The 16,137-nt window shown below is 47.6% G+C and overlaps 1 long non-coding RNA gene across 4 annotated transcripts; it reads left to right on the forward strand.

Moving 5' to 3' along the window:
* Window positions 1–1,159: 1,159 nt before the first annotated feature.
* On the forward strand, window positions 1,160–15,425 carry LOC102551701 (uncharacterized). Of its 4 annotated transcripts, none has more exons than XR_005497633.2 (3): window positions 1,160–3,254; window positions 13,059–13,260; window positions 13,967–15,425. It is a non-coding gene; the product is annotated as an uncharacterized LOC102551701 (long non-coding RNA). The 4 variants fall into 4 exon arrangements; XR_005497634.2 differs by lacking the exon at window positions 1,160–3,254 and adding an exon at window positions 5,914–9,333; XR_010060816.1 differs by lacking the exon at window positions 1,160–3,254 and adding an exon at window positions 9,342–9,767 and having other exon boundaries at window positions 14,086–15,425.
* The last annotated feature ends 712 nt before the right edge of the window (window positions 15,426–16,137 follow it).

Genomic DNA, 16,137 nt, shown 5'->3' on the forward strand with positions numbered 1-16,137 from the left:
GAGGCTTAAAATCATTAAGGCAAGGATTACTAATGCACAAGAGTCTTTCAAGCCTCCAAGGTCCACAGAGGAAGTGATCCCTGAACGCAATGCTGAGAACTCAGGGCGCTGTTAAGCTACATCACGTGTGATCAAGGGTTTGAATTATTGGCTTAGTGACTTGGCAGTTAAAGATATCCTGAGGTTAATGACTGCGCCCAGAGGTACTGAGAGCACAGCGTTCCTATTGCGGGTTAGGACTGAGGTTGTCCATGAATTGATCATGATAAAGATCTACTTCTTGGCCCGGGATAAATTAATATAAAGTCCCTCGGCTTTAGTTTTGTAAGTTTCGTTGTAATTTGGTTTTTTTTTGTTGTTGTTGTTGTTGTTGTTGTTGTTGTTGTTTTGGTTGTTGTTTGTTTTGTTTTGTTTTCTGTTACAGGGTTTCTGTGTAACCCCAGTTGTCCTGGAACTTGCTCTGTAGACCAGACTGGCCTTGAACTCAGAGATCCTCCTGCCCCTGCCCCCCACCCCCACCCCCAAGTACTAGGATTACTGATGTTCACAGTCACTCCTAATTTTGTTTGTTTTTAAAGGCTTTACTTCTGTGGCTTGCTCATTTGCATCACAGACACTGTGAGGACAGAAAGGACATCTCCGTTTTGACACAAGCATCTAGCCTGTCATCTAGCACACATACAACGACCAGCACATGTTTGGTGACCAGAGCGCTCACTGAGACACTGGGAATAAACTAAATACAATGTTACTAAACTTTAAACATTTGTTTTGGTGGACTACAGAGATGGATGGCGATGGCTCGGTGTTAAGAGCACTTGCTGCTCTTCTAGAGAACCCAAGTCGGATTCCCAGCCTCCATATCAGAAGGTTTATAACTGCCTATGACTCCAGTTCCATAAGATTTGATACCTTCCTCTGGCCTTTGAGGGGACCTGCACACACGGCATATGCAGACACACTTCAATTTAAAAAGGTGGTTTTTTAAAAAATTTAAATTGGTTTAGATTGTTTTGCTTTGATTTCTCTCTTCCTTCCTCTTGTTCTTTTGTCCTCCCTCCCTCCCTCCCATCCTCCCTCCCTCCCTCCCTCCCTTCCTTCCTTCCTTTCTCTGAGGTCTTGTGTAGCTCGAGTTGGACTCCTTACCTAGACAAAGCTGACACTGAACTTCTGATGTTCCCATTTCTATGTGCCAAGGTGCCGAGCTACAGCTGTGCACCACCATCTTGGCAAGCTTTTTCTGTATTTACAGTAAAAGCATTTCTGCTTCTGAGGGCTGTGTTTAGATAGCACAAAAAGCAAAACAAACAAAACCCCCAGACAACAACAACAACAACCACCTTCTAGGAATCTACTTCTCAGAGATGGCAAATTCTGGTACTTCTCAGGATTCAGTAAGTAAGATGAAATTAACCTAAGTCAAGCAGGGATATTTATTTAGGCTGCAGAGACCTGAAAAAAATATTGGAGAGGAATTTCAGTGTTCTCTCCAAAAGGGACAGCTGATGTTCTGAAGTTGTGTCTTAACTGATTTTTATCATACAGAGAGGGTGCCCCCAGTCATGTCAGACTCTATGGGTGTTTGTGTGCTTTGTCCTCCATGTTTGTGACTTGGTTAGCCAGAGGAGAGACTCGGCCCGACTGTCAACACATTAAAAAGAATCCACTTCAGACGTCTAGGCACCCAGGGCTCTTACCAGCTCTGTTCAAAGCACTTTCACGGCTTAGGGGCTCTAACTTAGCCTCACACCTTTTCACAGGCAGTTTCTCTGTTGTACTATTTACTTGAAGAGGTAACCACAGGGCACACAGGAGAGCTGCTATCTGGCCATGCACTTTGACTTTTTATTGACCACAGTCCTTATGGCCTTTCAGATTTGTGTCAACAGTCTTCGCTATAACGTGACTGATGACAGATAGACAGATAATCCACTAAGTATTCCTCCATCCCTAAAGAGTGCAGAGGCCACAAAGATAATAGTGTTTAGGCATGGTTTGCCTAGAAAGAGCACCTACCACACTGTTATCAAGGTTGAGCCTACATTCTCCAGGCAAAAGAACCAGTTGGTCCCAGATGTAGAAACCCCCTTGTGCTGGCGGGGTGTAATAGTTCCAGTGGAACCACTTGAGTTTCAGGAGACCTACTTCAATTTGCAGTTGATTTGATCTTGAGGGGAGCTAATGGAAGAAGTAAATGAGTCATTTTCCAGAGAGATGGAGCTAGGATAGGCTCTTGGCTCAGAAGGACGTGAGTCAGGTTAGTCCTGACTAAGTCTCCTGTGTGATACACAGTTACTCACTTCCCCACGTGATGTCATGTTTGTTCCTTGTAAGACTTGACACCCCTCCACCCCATTGTTTTGGAGTGTTAAGATTTCTTTTTAAAGAAGGAAAATATTATATTTGAAGATGAACTTTTTGTTACAATGAGCTTCAAGGAGTAAATATGTTTTGAATGGATCATTATTTGTGTTTATTGGGTTTGTTAATTTTCAAATAGCCTGGTTATTAACTCACATTTGATTGAAAATATATTATATGTAAAAGAAAAAATGCTTCCAACAGAGATTCAATCTTTGGGGAGAAATATTCTTTTGAGATCCCCCCTTGGTATCAATCCACCCTGGCATATCAAGTCACTATGGGACTAGGCACATCTCTACCACTGAAGCCAGACAAGACAGTCCAGTTAGGGGAACAGGATCCACAAGCAGGCAGTGGAGTAGGGACAGCCCCTGCCTTCCTGTTTCAGTTGTTGGGGGACCCACATGAAGCCCAAACTGTACATCTGCTACGTATGTTTGTGGGGCTAGGTCCAGCCCATGTTTGCTCTTTGGTTGGTGGTTCAGTCTCTGGGAGTCCCAAGGATCCAGATTAGTTGACTTTGTTGGTCTTCCTGTGGAGTCCCTAACCTATTTGGGTCCCTCAGTCCTTCCCTCAACTCTTCCGCAAGACTTCCCAAGCTCGGTATAATGTTTGGTTATGGTTCTTTGCTTCTGTTTCCGTCAGCTACTGGGTGGAGCCTCTCAGAGGACAGCTGTGCTAGATTCCTGTCTGTAAGCCTAACAGAATCACAGTAGTGTCAGGAACTGGTTCTTGCCCGTGGGATGGAGCTAAAGTTGGGCCAGTCTTCACTGGTTGGCTATTCCCTCTGTCTTTGCTCCATCTTTGTCCCTGCACCAAGGAAAACTATTTTAAGATCAACTCCATTTGAAAAAAGTGAACAAGAGTGGGACCAGCAAACAGCTCAGCAGGTAAGAGCACTTGTTCTTGAAGAAGATTCAGGGTTCATTTCCCAGCACCCATAACCTTCTGGTAGCTCTTAACCTTCTGTTAAGTCCAGGTCCAAGGGATCTGATGCTCTCTTCTGACCTTGTGCAGACTCTAGGCATGGCACCCATGTGATACACGTGTGTACATGAAGGCAAACGGTTCATATAAATAAATATCTTTAATTGAACAATAAATAGTTAGAGGACATATGAACTTACTTTTCTAAAAAAAAAAAAAAAGACATATTAGATTGGGTATAGTACTGTATACCTGGGGGTTGGAGAGATGGCTTAGCCGTTAAGAGCACTGGCTGCTCTTCCAGAGGTTCTGAGTTCAATTCCCAGCAACCACATGGTGGCTCACAACCATCTGTAATGGGATCCGACGCCCTCTTCTGGTGTGTCTGAAGACAGCCACAGTGTACTCATATATAATAAATAAATTTTAAAGTAGGGTATACCTTTAATCCCAGCACTAGGGAGGCAGAGACAGGTGGATCTCTGTAAGTTCAAGGCCGGCCTTGTCTATGGAGTGAATTCTAGGCCAGTCACAGTGGAAAATTGCATAGTGAGTCTCTCTCCTTCATGCACATGCGTGCACACACATACACACACACACACACACACACACACACACACACACACACACACACACACTGTCCATTAGGGGTTATACAGCCGAGCAATATAGTACAAAGGATAAAAACACTTGCTGCACAGGGTGACCTGAGTTCAAGCCCCTGGCCCACAGGTGGAAGGATAGAACTAATATCACAAAGTTGTCCTCTGTCACCATCTCCAACCCCCACACATACCTCTGAGGCATGGGTAACACTAAAAAAAGAAAGTTTCTAAAGATACATTAATTCATAGACAGAAAATGAACCCAACCTGAATATATATGTTATGGAAAATGTCACACATTTTCAAAATAGATGACAAAACATAAGAACGTGGTACAAACTCTTTGTTATGCTGTACTAGACATGAGTGACGCTCAGTGTATGTCGCCCGCTGTGAGAGTCAAGTCTAGGAGCTCAGGACAAAACATATGGGTCTCCCAAGGCAGACCAAACACAGTTATTCTTAGCAGATAAGGATCCTGGGAAAGGTCAGTTAAGGTCTCTTTGATGGGGAGCAACAGAAGGCCCTTTGATCTAATTTAAGCTAAAACCGAGGGACGAGGGATGGATGAACCGAAGCCGCTGCCAGGTAACTGGGCTCTGAGCACTTGTGTGCTCCGAAATGAGGAACTTCCCTAAGGTTTGTTTGTTTGTTTATTAAAGTGTCTCAGGTATCCCGGGCTGGACACAAAGTAGCTGCAGATGACCTTGTACATCCGATCCTCTTGCCTCCACTTCCGGAAGGATGGGATCAGGGGAATGAGTTGCCACGCCCAGCTGGTCCGATCGCTCCTCAAATTTTGATGACCCCAGGGCTCTTCCCTGAATCTTAAAAAGGTGCAGGTTCTGACTCAGTACGGTGGGAGACACTGCCAGAGATTTGCATCTGTAAAATGCTGGACCGTGCCGTAGTGCTGGTCGGTGAAACCTGCCTTCAGTGTGGAGGCTGTGTAAGCTGCTTTTGGACACCCAGCTTGTACGGATATTCTTCCTCTGTCCGCTAATGTCAGAGTTCTCCAGCTAAGAATCCACTTTGCCCTTAAATGTATAGAGGGGCTGAGCATACTCCTGCCCCTGGGGAATTGGTACTAATTATTTTCAGTCAATTAGTCATTCAACAGTGTTTCAGAATCCTAACACCTAGACTTCTGGCCAGTAGAGTAGTTACCCAATACTTGAATGAATGTAGGAACAGCTGGGAGCCTAGATATGCAAATGAAACCTACTGGGTTCGTGTGAAAACTGGCTTGGTTCAGAAATCCTCTCTGATATTAGATCTATCTGAATGTTAGGGATCCAGTTTTGACTAGTGGTTTCCCTAAAACCAGGAGAGTCAACTTTCCAATAAGGCTTGCCCTAGTGAAGATGGGTGGAGAAAGAGAATGGGGGGTATTGATAACTCTGCCTGTCTGGGGATCGAACCCACGGCCTCATGAAGTTGTTCCTAACTGATGAGCCAAGTCTCCAGTCCCCTGTAACAAGTTCCCAGAAGACCTTTCTCTTCCGGTTTGGTATATATGCCTTCACAGGTCACCTTGAAGCACCAGGGGGAGTGCTAGAGACTTATGCGTGGGTGGCTCTTCACCAGTCCCTGGAACAACAGTTCCAGGAGATCCGTCCCCTTCCAGCCTCTGCAGACCCCAAGCAGACATGTGGTGCGCAGACATATATGCAGGCAAACCCGCTCCGTCACAGTGCCGAGAACTCGGCATAGGCCTGCGAGGTTCAAGAAAAAAACACATCCTCCGGGCATCGCAGGCCTATGCTGGGTTCTTGGTACCATGGTGGCACCGACACCGACAGGCAAAACACCTGTACACACCAAATAAAAAGCAATGTGGTTTTAAAGGGCCAGGGTCAGGAGGTATTCTCTGGCACCCTATGGGATAGATTTGAAAGCAGGCTTTATTGCAAGAAGTTTGGGAAACCCATGTCACCTCAAGAGAAGTCTTCGATAATCTAGCTTGTTCGGTAATCCCAGGCAAGGTCTCTAGCGGAATATGGTGGACTGTGTGCCAAGAGTAGGACTTAATGTTCTATCACGCTCCTTATGCGGAAAGCGTGAGACACAGTTTATCGCCGCTGACTCTAGACAGTTTTTGAGGAGTTGTCTGGGAAGGCAAGCTTTCTAGCTTTCAAGATTTGAATTTGAGGGCTTGGGGAGAATTGGGGTTTATCTGGTTGGGGTGGGAACAACCTGCCAGTCTTGAGGAAGGTTCACTTTAGGGCAGCCCTGCCCCCTACATGGCTTGTTCATGCATCTGAAGTGACCTCCAGACTTCTGCAGACGTTTTGTTTGTCATGCACACTCACTTAAATCCCTTGACCTTATTGCTCAAGAATCTCCGCGTGTCTCAGCATTGCCTCTAGGGTGGAATCCAGGGGGTTCGTTTTCCAGAACAGTCACCATCTAGCTTGATGTGAGTCCTCAGTCTGGCTCCTGGCTCCCCCTACGTTATTCTGTGCACCCCAGCTCTTCTCCAGGACCCGCCATGCTCCAGACACACCAGGTATGGTCACATCTCAGTATCCGGAAGAGTTGTGCCTCTTCTGGGATGCATCTTGCTGTCTACTCCGGCCACTCCATTTCTCTCACAATCAAAGTCTGCTCATCTAAGCTTCAGCTCAACAGTTACTCTCCCTGGGAACTGGTCCCAGATCGTTAATCCTCATAGCCATCTTAATTAAGCACACTGCTAGGGTGTGCTTATCACCTCCTTAAGCAACACAGCCACAGTTCTCGCTATGCTGCCAGTTTCCTGAAAGTCTTTCAGCACTACTGGGTCACCCTCCACAGGGGCTCTCTGTCACTGACCCCACTGTGGCATCCTGCCCTGTTTCCTGTATCGCAGAGTAGGCTTACTGAACGCCTGTAGACCTTTGCCTGATGATAAGCGATTCAAAAGGTAGCTTTGGGGAGCTGGAGAGATGGCTCAGTGGTTAAGAACTCTGGCCAAAGACCAAAGTTCATTTCCCAGCACCCATGTCAGGAGGCTCACAACGGCCTTCAAGTCAAGCTGCAGGGAATCCAACGCTCTTCTGCCCTCTGCTGGTACCTTCATGTACATACTCTTACCTATGTGTGATCATGACACACATGCAGGCTGGTGAGTGCGCGCGCGCGCGCACACACACACACACACACACACACACACACACACACAGAGGGAGAGAGAGAGAGAGAGAGAGAGAGAGAGAGAGAGAGAGAGAGAGAGAGAGAAAGAGAGAGAGGGGTATCCTTTAAAGCCAGACTTGTCAGATTTCTGGGGCTCAAGCAGGAGAGGGACTTGTAAGTTTGGGAGAAATACAACTGGGGCAAAAGCCAGATCGTTCAGATCGTCTAGCTGAGGGTCAATGGGAACATTTATCCGAGAAATCACTGTGCATGTAGAGATAATCTCCTGAGTGTAAAAGAGACGGCAGGATCTTTTTCAAAATAGATTTCCCCCTTCTTTGACCTTTCCTGGGTATGGCCATACTGTTGTTAACTTTATTACTGAAGCTTAATGCCCAAGGAACCAGGAAACACTTCTGGAAACAGCTGTGAGTGTGGCCATTCATTGATTATGGAGCGGGATCTCTGCTTCCATGGTTAGGGCGCCTGTGTTCTCCTTAGAAGCACTAATGACAGGGACTTAAATTAGACCACACCGAGTTAAGGGAAATGATTCAGTCCACCATTTTCATCAGACCAATGACTGGAGCCATCTACCCTGACCTCTACAAAGGGTTTCGGAACAACTGTGTAATTCCCAGAAAGATAAGAGAAGGCAGGTCACCCGGTGGTTCTCAAGTCTCCTCTGTCATCCCAGGACACACCTCAAGGCAGGAGGGTGCCTAAGTACACGGGGCGTTGGGTGTGAGCCTTGTGAGAGCAGAGACCGGGAGACCTTAATGGAGGGGCTGGCACTGTGACAGTGTGCAGGCCCAGTCTGGCCTGTGCGGCAGCTGCACATGTTCCTGGGACCCGAGCCAGCTGGTGGCTCATGGCAATGGTTTCTGGGTCCTGGCTGTGTCCCAAAACAGGCTCGAGCTCCTTAGTCTGATCTGGCCATGGCTTTGTTCTAACTCCAAGATGAAGTTTGGCTGCTGAACCAGAAGGGGAAGGCAGGTCCATGCCCCCTTAACCCACGCGCTCCTTCCAACCAATCTGATACACAGGGTCGAGGGCGGAAGCAGAGTTAGAGTCTGACGCCGTGCGGTAGTTCCGCCCCCTTTTGGCCTCCTCAGCACACCTCAACCCTAACCTTTGAGCACTGGGCTTCAGCTGAGGCTGAGGTCACTAAGGGCTTCGTCAGGAGTCCAGAAGATCCAGGAACACTTGGAGGTGACCCCAAACTGGGTTGCAACACTGCAAGCCTTGGTTTTATCCAAGACATGTGATTCCCCCAAATCAGGGTCTCTGAAACCCACTGAGTTCTCAAAACAAGGTGACCCTTAAATCTCCCTCTAACATTTGGTGACGCTTTCCAACGGTGACGTTCTTTGACACGCACGCTTCCCTTAAGGCATCTTTAGGACCTTTTGGTCTCTTTATTGATTAGATCGGGCGATCTAAGGAAAGGCAGAATGCTCGCCGCGCAGAGGGAGCTTCTAGACAAAGCTCCTAGACGAGACTCCAGCCTCCCCGGCAGCTTGCTGTCCCAGCCCCTCCCATCTGGGGCTCTGAAATCAGCTTGTAAAATATAGGCTTTATTTGTAGGCTTCTCTTCTAGTTTCAGGCTAATTCTAGTAGATTGAGAGTAACACAATAAGAGGGAGAAATTTTGTTTTGTTTGTTTGTTTGGAGTGCTTTCCTTATTATTTTTTTTTCCTTTCCCAAACTCTTTTTTTGGAAACTGCAACCCCGGATCCCAACAGAGGCTCCTGGGGGGTTTTAAGAACATCAATCAGTTTCGCAGCTGGAGGCTGAGGCTTTCCTGGGGGAAGACTTTTTACATAAAACAGATTGTACTTTGTCCTTGCCAGGGCAGACAAAGGTTTAAATTAAATATGCAGCAAGCTCCAGTTGGCTGCCTGCCACCACCCAGAGGTGGGGGAAGGGAGACCGTGTCCCTGCTCGCCTGACTCACTCAGTGGTTTTTTTTTTCTTCTTCTTCTTCTTTCTTTCCCTTCCCATTTCTGTTACTGCTGTGGAAGGCGCCTGCAGTCCTGGGCTGGGTTTTTCTGTAAATGCACTCTGTGAGAGATATGCAGCCTTCTGGGACCTTGGCTTCCTCTTCTATGCAAGGAGGGAGGTGACCTTTGAAGGTCTCTTCTGTATTTAACCTTTTTCCGCTTTCTCTGATCTCACGGCAGGGATTTTAAGCGAATGCCCTAAGCCTCTCTACATGGGGGCTCACACCATCCCCGGGGTGATGTGTAACTCATCTATGTGTAACTTATTATTCCTGGGGTGACTGATCACACCATTCCTGGGGTGACCTCATCCATGTGAGGTAAGGCCTCATCATTTCTGGGGTAACCTCATCTATACGTGATCTTTCCTTCATTCCTGGGGTGACCTCATCTGTGTGGGACACATCTTCACCATTCCGGGGGTGATTTATGGATGGAGGAAGAAGGAATAGCTGGAACTCGTGATGCTCTTGCGTATGGTGGAAGAGGTTTGTTATAGACACAAGAGAGTAAGAATATTACAGAGGCACCTGGGAGAGTCCAGAGTGAACATTGTCAGACTGAGCTGGGCCATGTGAGGAGAGAGAAGCAGGGAAAGCAAGGGAGGATCTACTAACAAAGAGCGGAAACCTGGGCTAACAGATGATGCAGCCCAAATGGAGCCAGAGAAACTGAGGGAAGGGAAAACCCAGCCCAGTCTCTTGGCTGAAGAGGTACAGCATGGAGTATGCCAGCCAGGAGGACCCTGGAACAGGTAGGGACTGAGGATGATGGGAGAACCTGGTGGCCAGGGTCAGCTTTGATATGTTAATGGTACCTCTGTTAGCTCTTTGATTTCTAGGCGATCCAACCTCTTACCGTTTCAGGGATGATTTCTTCTCCCCATCTATGCGTGATCCATCCTTGACATTCCTGGGGTGACTGGCTGTGCGATGGTCTGGCTCCCCTGCTACCCACTCCCCCAGACCTCTTGGACCAGCCAACCATATTATCAGGGAACAGGATTAATGACCTTTGACCTTGCATCCCACTTGGAGAGCACTCGTGCCTTCATCCTTCATGAAACAGCTCAAGCCACTAGCTACTTGGGTTGAGGGTTCCTAGGACAGAGTAGATATCTTTTTCTTTTTATGCTTTTAAATATTGGTGAGTGCCCCGAATTAGTATTATGCCAACTTGACACAAGTAGAGTCATCCGATAGGAGGGAATTTCTAATGAGGAAATGTCGCCATGAGATCCAGCTGTAGGGGATTTTCTTAATTAGTGATCAGTGGGGGAGGATCCAGTCCATTGCGGGTGGTTCTAACCCTGGGCTGTTAGTCCTGGGTTATAAGAAAGCAGGATGAGCAAGACAGGATGAGCAAATCATTAAGTAACACCCCTCCATGGCCTCCGCATCAGCTCCTGCCTCCAGGTTCCTGCCCTCTGTGAGTTCCTGTCCTGACTTCCTTTGATGATGAACAGTGATGTGGAAGAGTGAGACAAATAAACCCTTTCTTCGATAACTTGCTTTTTGGTGTTTCCTCGCAAAAATAGCAACCCTAACTGTGGGGCTGGAGAGGTGGCTCAGTGGTTAAGAGCACAGGTTGCGGGCTGGAGAGATGGCTCAGGGGTTAAGAGCACCCGACTACTCTTCCAGAGGTCCTGAGTTCAATTCCCAGCAACCACATGGTGGCTCACAACCATCTGTAATGGGATCTGATGCCCTCTTCTGGTGTGTCTGAAGACAGCTACAGTGTACTTATATATAATAAATAAATCTTTAAAAAAAAAAAAAAGAGCACAGGTTGCTCTTCCAGAGGTCCTGAGTTCAATTCCCAGTAGCCGCACTGTGGCTCACAACCATCTGTAATGGGATCTGATGCCCTCTTCTGGTGTGTCTGGAGACAGCTATAGTGTACTCATATATAATAAATAAATAAATCTTTAGGGAAAAATTAAAATACATAAAGACTACCAAACTCTCCTAGAATTTGTCTGTCTGTCTCACACACACACACACACACACTCACACAGGCTTGCATGCGCTCACACTTGCACGCTCACACACATGTGTGTGAGTCTGTGTTATCCTCCCTGTTTTTTTGAGAATGTCCTCTCGCCAGGACCAGGCTTTCTGGCCAGCCAGAACAGTGCTGGAGTCACAGGCAAGGTATATGCAGCTTTTTCTATGGGAGCTGGGAATCTAACTGAGCCCTTCCAGTTTGCTTGGCAAGCCCCGTGACAGCAGAGCTAACCCCCTAGTCTCTGTCTCTTTTGCCTCCTGTACAGAGCAAGTATCTTGGATTTTATCTATTGACATATTGGTTCTGATGACGAAGTTCAAGATGTGCTCTCTATGTGCTTTCAAATGACATTTCAGTGTCTGTCATTAGAAAACCCACAAGTGGGAAGGACCTTCTCTCTCCCCATCTCCCAGGCAAGCCCTGAGAGGATTCTCTGACCTTCCTCTGAAGGAGGTCATGAATTCCTTATCCTGAGAGGTGCTCATCCTGTAATTAGAGAAGAGGAACGTTCTTGTTACCGAAGGTGAGGACAGGGAGTAGAATCCAGACAAACCTGCGTGGCCAAACTCTCAGAAGGTTATCACCGTCTCCTGACAAACCTGTTTGCTAATCATCTCTGTCCCCAGCGCCATTCGCTTCCTCAGACTTGAACATTCACAAACAACCTCACTTCCTTAGATCTGGAAAACTACAACCAGTTTGTGTGCTTTTTTTTCTCTTAACCTGACTTTCCTTGTAGCTTCAGGCCAGGAATAGCAGCGAAGGAGAAAGAGAAATCCTTCCATGGTGAGCTGAATTCCTGGAAGTGGCAGACTGTGAAATGCAGGATGCATTTGCAAGTCTCTGTAATCCCAGCACTCTCCCACAGTGAGGGGTGTTGTACACACAGAGGAACCACCGGGCAGCTGACAGACCTGCTAGCCTGGAGTATACTTCAGAGCAGCGGAAGCAAGAGAGACCACGTGAGCTGTATAGCACACGGTCCCCTTACATAAAACAAATAAATAAAAATAAAAATTTGTCTCTCAGCACCAGCCTCTAATTTTCAAAAAGTTATTTTATGAGCTGGAGTGATAGCTTAGTTTCCAGCACCCATGTCCTGTGGCTTCTGGAACTCCATCCTGCCTTAGGGGACCCTTTAGGGGACCCACTGTGAGCACCAGGCACAGTGTGGAGGCAAACTTACACACACATAAAAAAAAAATACAAATCTTTAAAAATACACCTTTGCTGTGTGGTGGTAACACAGGCCTTTAATCCCAGCACTAGGGAGGCAGAGGCAGGTGGATCTCTGTGTATGAAGCCAGCCTGGTCTACAGATCAAGTTCCAGGACAGCCAGAGCTACACCGAGAGACCCTGCCTCGAATCTAATCCCCCTCCCAATCTATATCTTTTTTTTTGTGGTTTTGACTTAATTTGTTTTTTGAGGGGGGAGGGAAGCTGGCCTAGAACTCACAGGTATCCTCCTGCCTCTGCCTTCCAAATGTTGGGGTCAAAGGCTTGTGCCATAACCACCCTCTAACTTAGTTTTTAAACGATATTTTTTTTTATTATATTCACTGTGCATGTGGAGGGGGCGTCACGTTCATGCCACAGCACGCATGAGGAGGTCAGAGGTCAGAAGTGGGATTCCGGTCTCTCCTTCCACTATGTGGGTACAAGGGATCACACTCAGGTCCCTCAGGCTTGGTGACAAGTGCTTTTACCTACGGGGCCCTCTCTCTGACTTCTCTATATTTTATACTTCTGTCACTGTGGTTAAATTGAAGGGCACAGGATATGCAATTTTCCTATAAACAAGTCAAGATGTGAGAAACTCTCCCTCTGCCGGTGATGCCAGGTTAAGAGCAATCACCAGGTACAGAAGTTCCCGACTTACTGGTTTCTCTGTAACTACATGTTCCCGAGCTGCCACCACGAGAATAATTACAGTATGCAAACACTAAAGTGTTTTTGCTGCTGGGTTATATAATTAACCATTAGCTGCCCCGCTCTCAGGTTTCAAATGTCATCGATGTATTTCTTCCTCATCCACAGCCAGACCGGATGCTTGCCCACTCGGAGACCCCAGTCTCATCTGTCTATAACATCTCCACACTAATACGTGACTTCCAGAGACTCCGGGTGAGGCATTGGAGACCAGCCAGAAGCCCTTTTCAAAGACCTTGACTTTCACGTGACCTTTTCACCCTCGATGGACAGAACAGACGAGTGACTGGCTTCGCTGCAACAGGACAGCGTATGTAGTGGAGGCTCAATTACTGGGAGTCCGCAGCCTGCTGGAGACCTTGGCTGCTGACTCACAGCCCCATTCAGTCTCTGCTTCTGACTCACTCTCTACTCCAGCATAGCCTCTCTAGTCCACTTCTAGTTCAGAAGAGAGCTGGCTGGTTTAAATGAGAAACTTCTCCTGATATGTTTTGTAAAGCACTGTATGGCGCGGTGGGAGGGGACGCCTTAGCCGGCCCATGCCGAAGCATCCCAACCACCCTGAGGTACCAGCCAGTAGAAAAGTATGGCAAGTGGGATTGAGAAGGGGGTAAAGGCAGAGAAAGAGCAGGGGGGAGGCGGAACACATGGAGAGAGGAAGGATGAAGGGGAAGGAGAGGTAGAAGAAGGGGTCAGGAGAGGGAGAGGGGGAGGGGGGAGGGGGAGGAGAGGGGGAGGGGGGAGGGGGAGAGAGGGAGGGAGGGAGAGAGAGAGCATGCTAGGCCTGCCTGGCTGTTGCTAGGTAACTGATGGGCGGAGCCTAGAAAAAGTTCTAACAGGCCAACATCTCACAAGGGCTCTGGCATCTCAACACTTAGTTCCGGGTTGGTGGCGCTGTTTGGGGAGGTCTAAGAAGTGTGGTGTTGCTGGAGACAGTACATCATTGGCTTTGAGGTTCCAAAGGCTTCACACGATTCCCAGTGTGCCCTTCTCTCTGCTTTGTGCTTCTGGTTCAGGACGTGACCTCTCAGCATCCTGGTCCACCCGCATGCCTGCCTGCTGCCTCTTCCCTGCCATTACGGATGCTAATCCTCTGGAACCACAAGACAACATAACAACAAGTCCTCTTCCTTAGGTTGCCTTGGTCATGGTATCCTGTCACAGCGACAGAAAAGTACTGAATATGAGGGACAACCCGATTGTGTGTTTGCGTCGAGCTATCTCAAAGACACGATCCAGTCTACGGATTGACTGACTGCCCTTGTACGTCCGTACCCATGCGAACGAGCACAGCACGATCACAGAAGAACGAGCCTCGGTGAACAGTGAATGCCTTGAGGGAACTGTGGGAGAGGCTCCAGGAGAAAAAGGCTGAGGGCCTTTACCTCAGGGGCATCTTGTTCCCTGGATTGTTCTTGGATGTGATTTTGTGTTTCCTGTGTTAAACATTTACGTTCAATTCATAAGACTTGTTTGTTCTTGTTGGATGTCTGAACATAGCTGTAGAACCCAAATCTGGTCAGTGTACCTTGAATCTGGACATGGCCTTCTGCCTTGCTTCCCTGCTTTCCCGGATCTAGTCTAGTACGTTCTAGGTAATTGTGTTTAAACTGGTCTGTCCTGAGAAAGTTCTGGGGACAGGCTGCTCTGCTAATATTTAGTATGTGCTTACTGGTGTTAATTTGCATGTTTTTCTGAACTCTAACAGCCTTCCTTGAATCCTTCCTTTCTTTTTTATGTTGGGTCTAAAGTACACTGAAAGTAAGGAGGTTACCTACAGTTTCAGACTCTAGTATGCCCCATTCTTTCAGGTCCTCGGATTCCAAGTCCAGCAGACAAGGTCTGCACGAGTTGATGCAAATCATCACGGGATAACCTTTCTTCTGTTTGTTTTGGTTTTGTTGTTTAAGACCCAGTCTCCCATAGTTCAGAGACTTGAACTGAATATACAGCTAAGGACAGTCCCCTTGCCCCTACCTCCCAAGAGCTGGGATTGTAGGTGTGCACCTCCTTCTGGTTTACTCAGCGCTGGGACATTAATCTAGGAAAACGGGCCTGCCAGTCATCATGCACGCTAGGCAAGTTTTATACGGACTGAGCTACCCCCCCACCAGCCCTCGGTATCCATTTTTTTTTTAAACCATCTGGAGAAACAAGTTGGGGAATAAATTACATAGGAATTTGGAAATAAAAAGAATAAATATATGTGCCAGAACCATTTTAATACTGAAGGTTTTTTAAATGTAGCTGACAGCGTTATTAAAATGTATTGCGATGGTTGCAAAAATCAAACTGTTAAGGCTTTTAGAAGGGACTACAGCTTTCTTCTTTTCTTTAAGTGTATTCTTTAATGTGAATCAAGGGTGGCTGCTGGCAGTATCGGCCCACACACTCAAGTGTACAAAAAATGCTGTCCAGTGGGTGAATAGGGCCAATATGGAGGGTCCGGGTCGCGGTATTAAATAATTCCCATCAGCCCTTGCCTTTGTATTCTATTTCTTTCTTCCTCCCAGGCTGGAATGAGAGTGTGAGTCACCTACAGGGCACCTACAGTGGTTTTCTGGGCCAGAGTGGTGAAGTGCCAACAAACGTGGGTCCTGGATGACTGGGGTCCTGGGGCGGGGCAGCTTTAGCGTTTCCCGATGATGCACCTTGATTGTCAGCGCGGCACCCGGGAAGAGAGATCCTCGGTTGAACTGGCTCTGTCAGATCAGAGGCAGTTCCTTGGCTGCTAACTGATGTAGGCACTGTGGGTGCCACTGTGGGTGGTGCCATCCCTAGGCGGATGGGTCTGAGCTGCACCAGAGAGGCAGCTGGCCACGAGCCTGGGGCAAGGCAGTCAGCAGTGTTCCTCCACGGTCTCTGCTCCAGTTCCTGTTTAAGGTCTTGCCCAGTCTTCCCTCAACGATGAAGTGTGAGTTGGAAGTATAAGCTGAAATAAACCCTTTCCTTCCCCCAAGTTATACTCTTGGTCAAGATGTTTATGTCAGCAGCAGAAAAGCAAACTGGCCCATAGCCGGGCCTCTGTTGCCGTGAACTTTCGGGTGGTAGAGCATCCTATCTTTGTTCCATTCTGGAAACAGCTGAAACCACTTCCTGCAGGATCCACCCACTTTCCAGGGCATTCCCAGCCACACCCTCCCTTGTTTCCCAGGACCCAGCTTTCCTCTGAGTCTCTGATGTGACT

Source organism: Rattus norvegicus, chromosome 20 (genome assembly GCF_036323735.1).
Source record: "Rattus norvegicus strain BN/NHsdMcwi chromosome 20, GRCr8, whole genome shotgun sequence".
NCBI classification, from domain to species: Eukaryota; Metazoa; Chordata; class Mammalia; order Rodentia; family Muridae; genus Rattus; species Rattus norvegicus.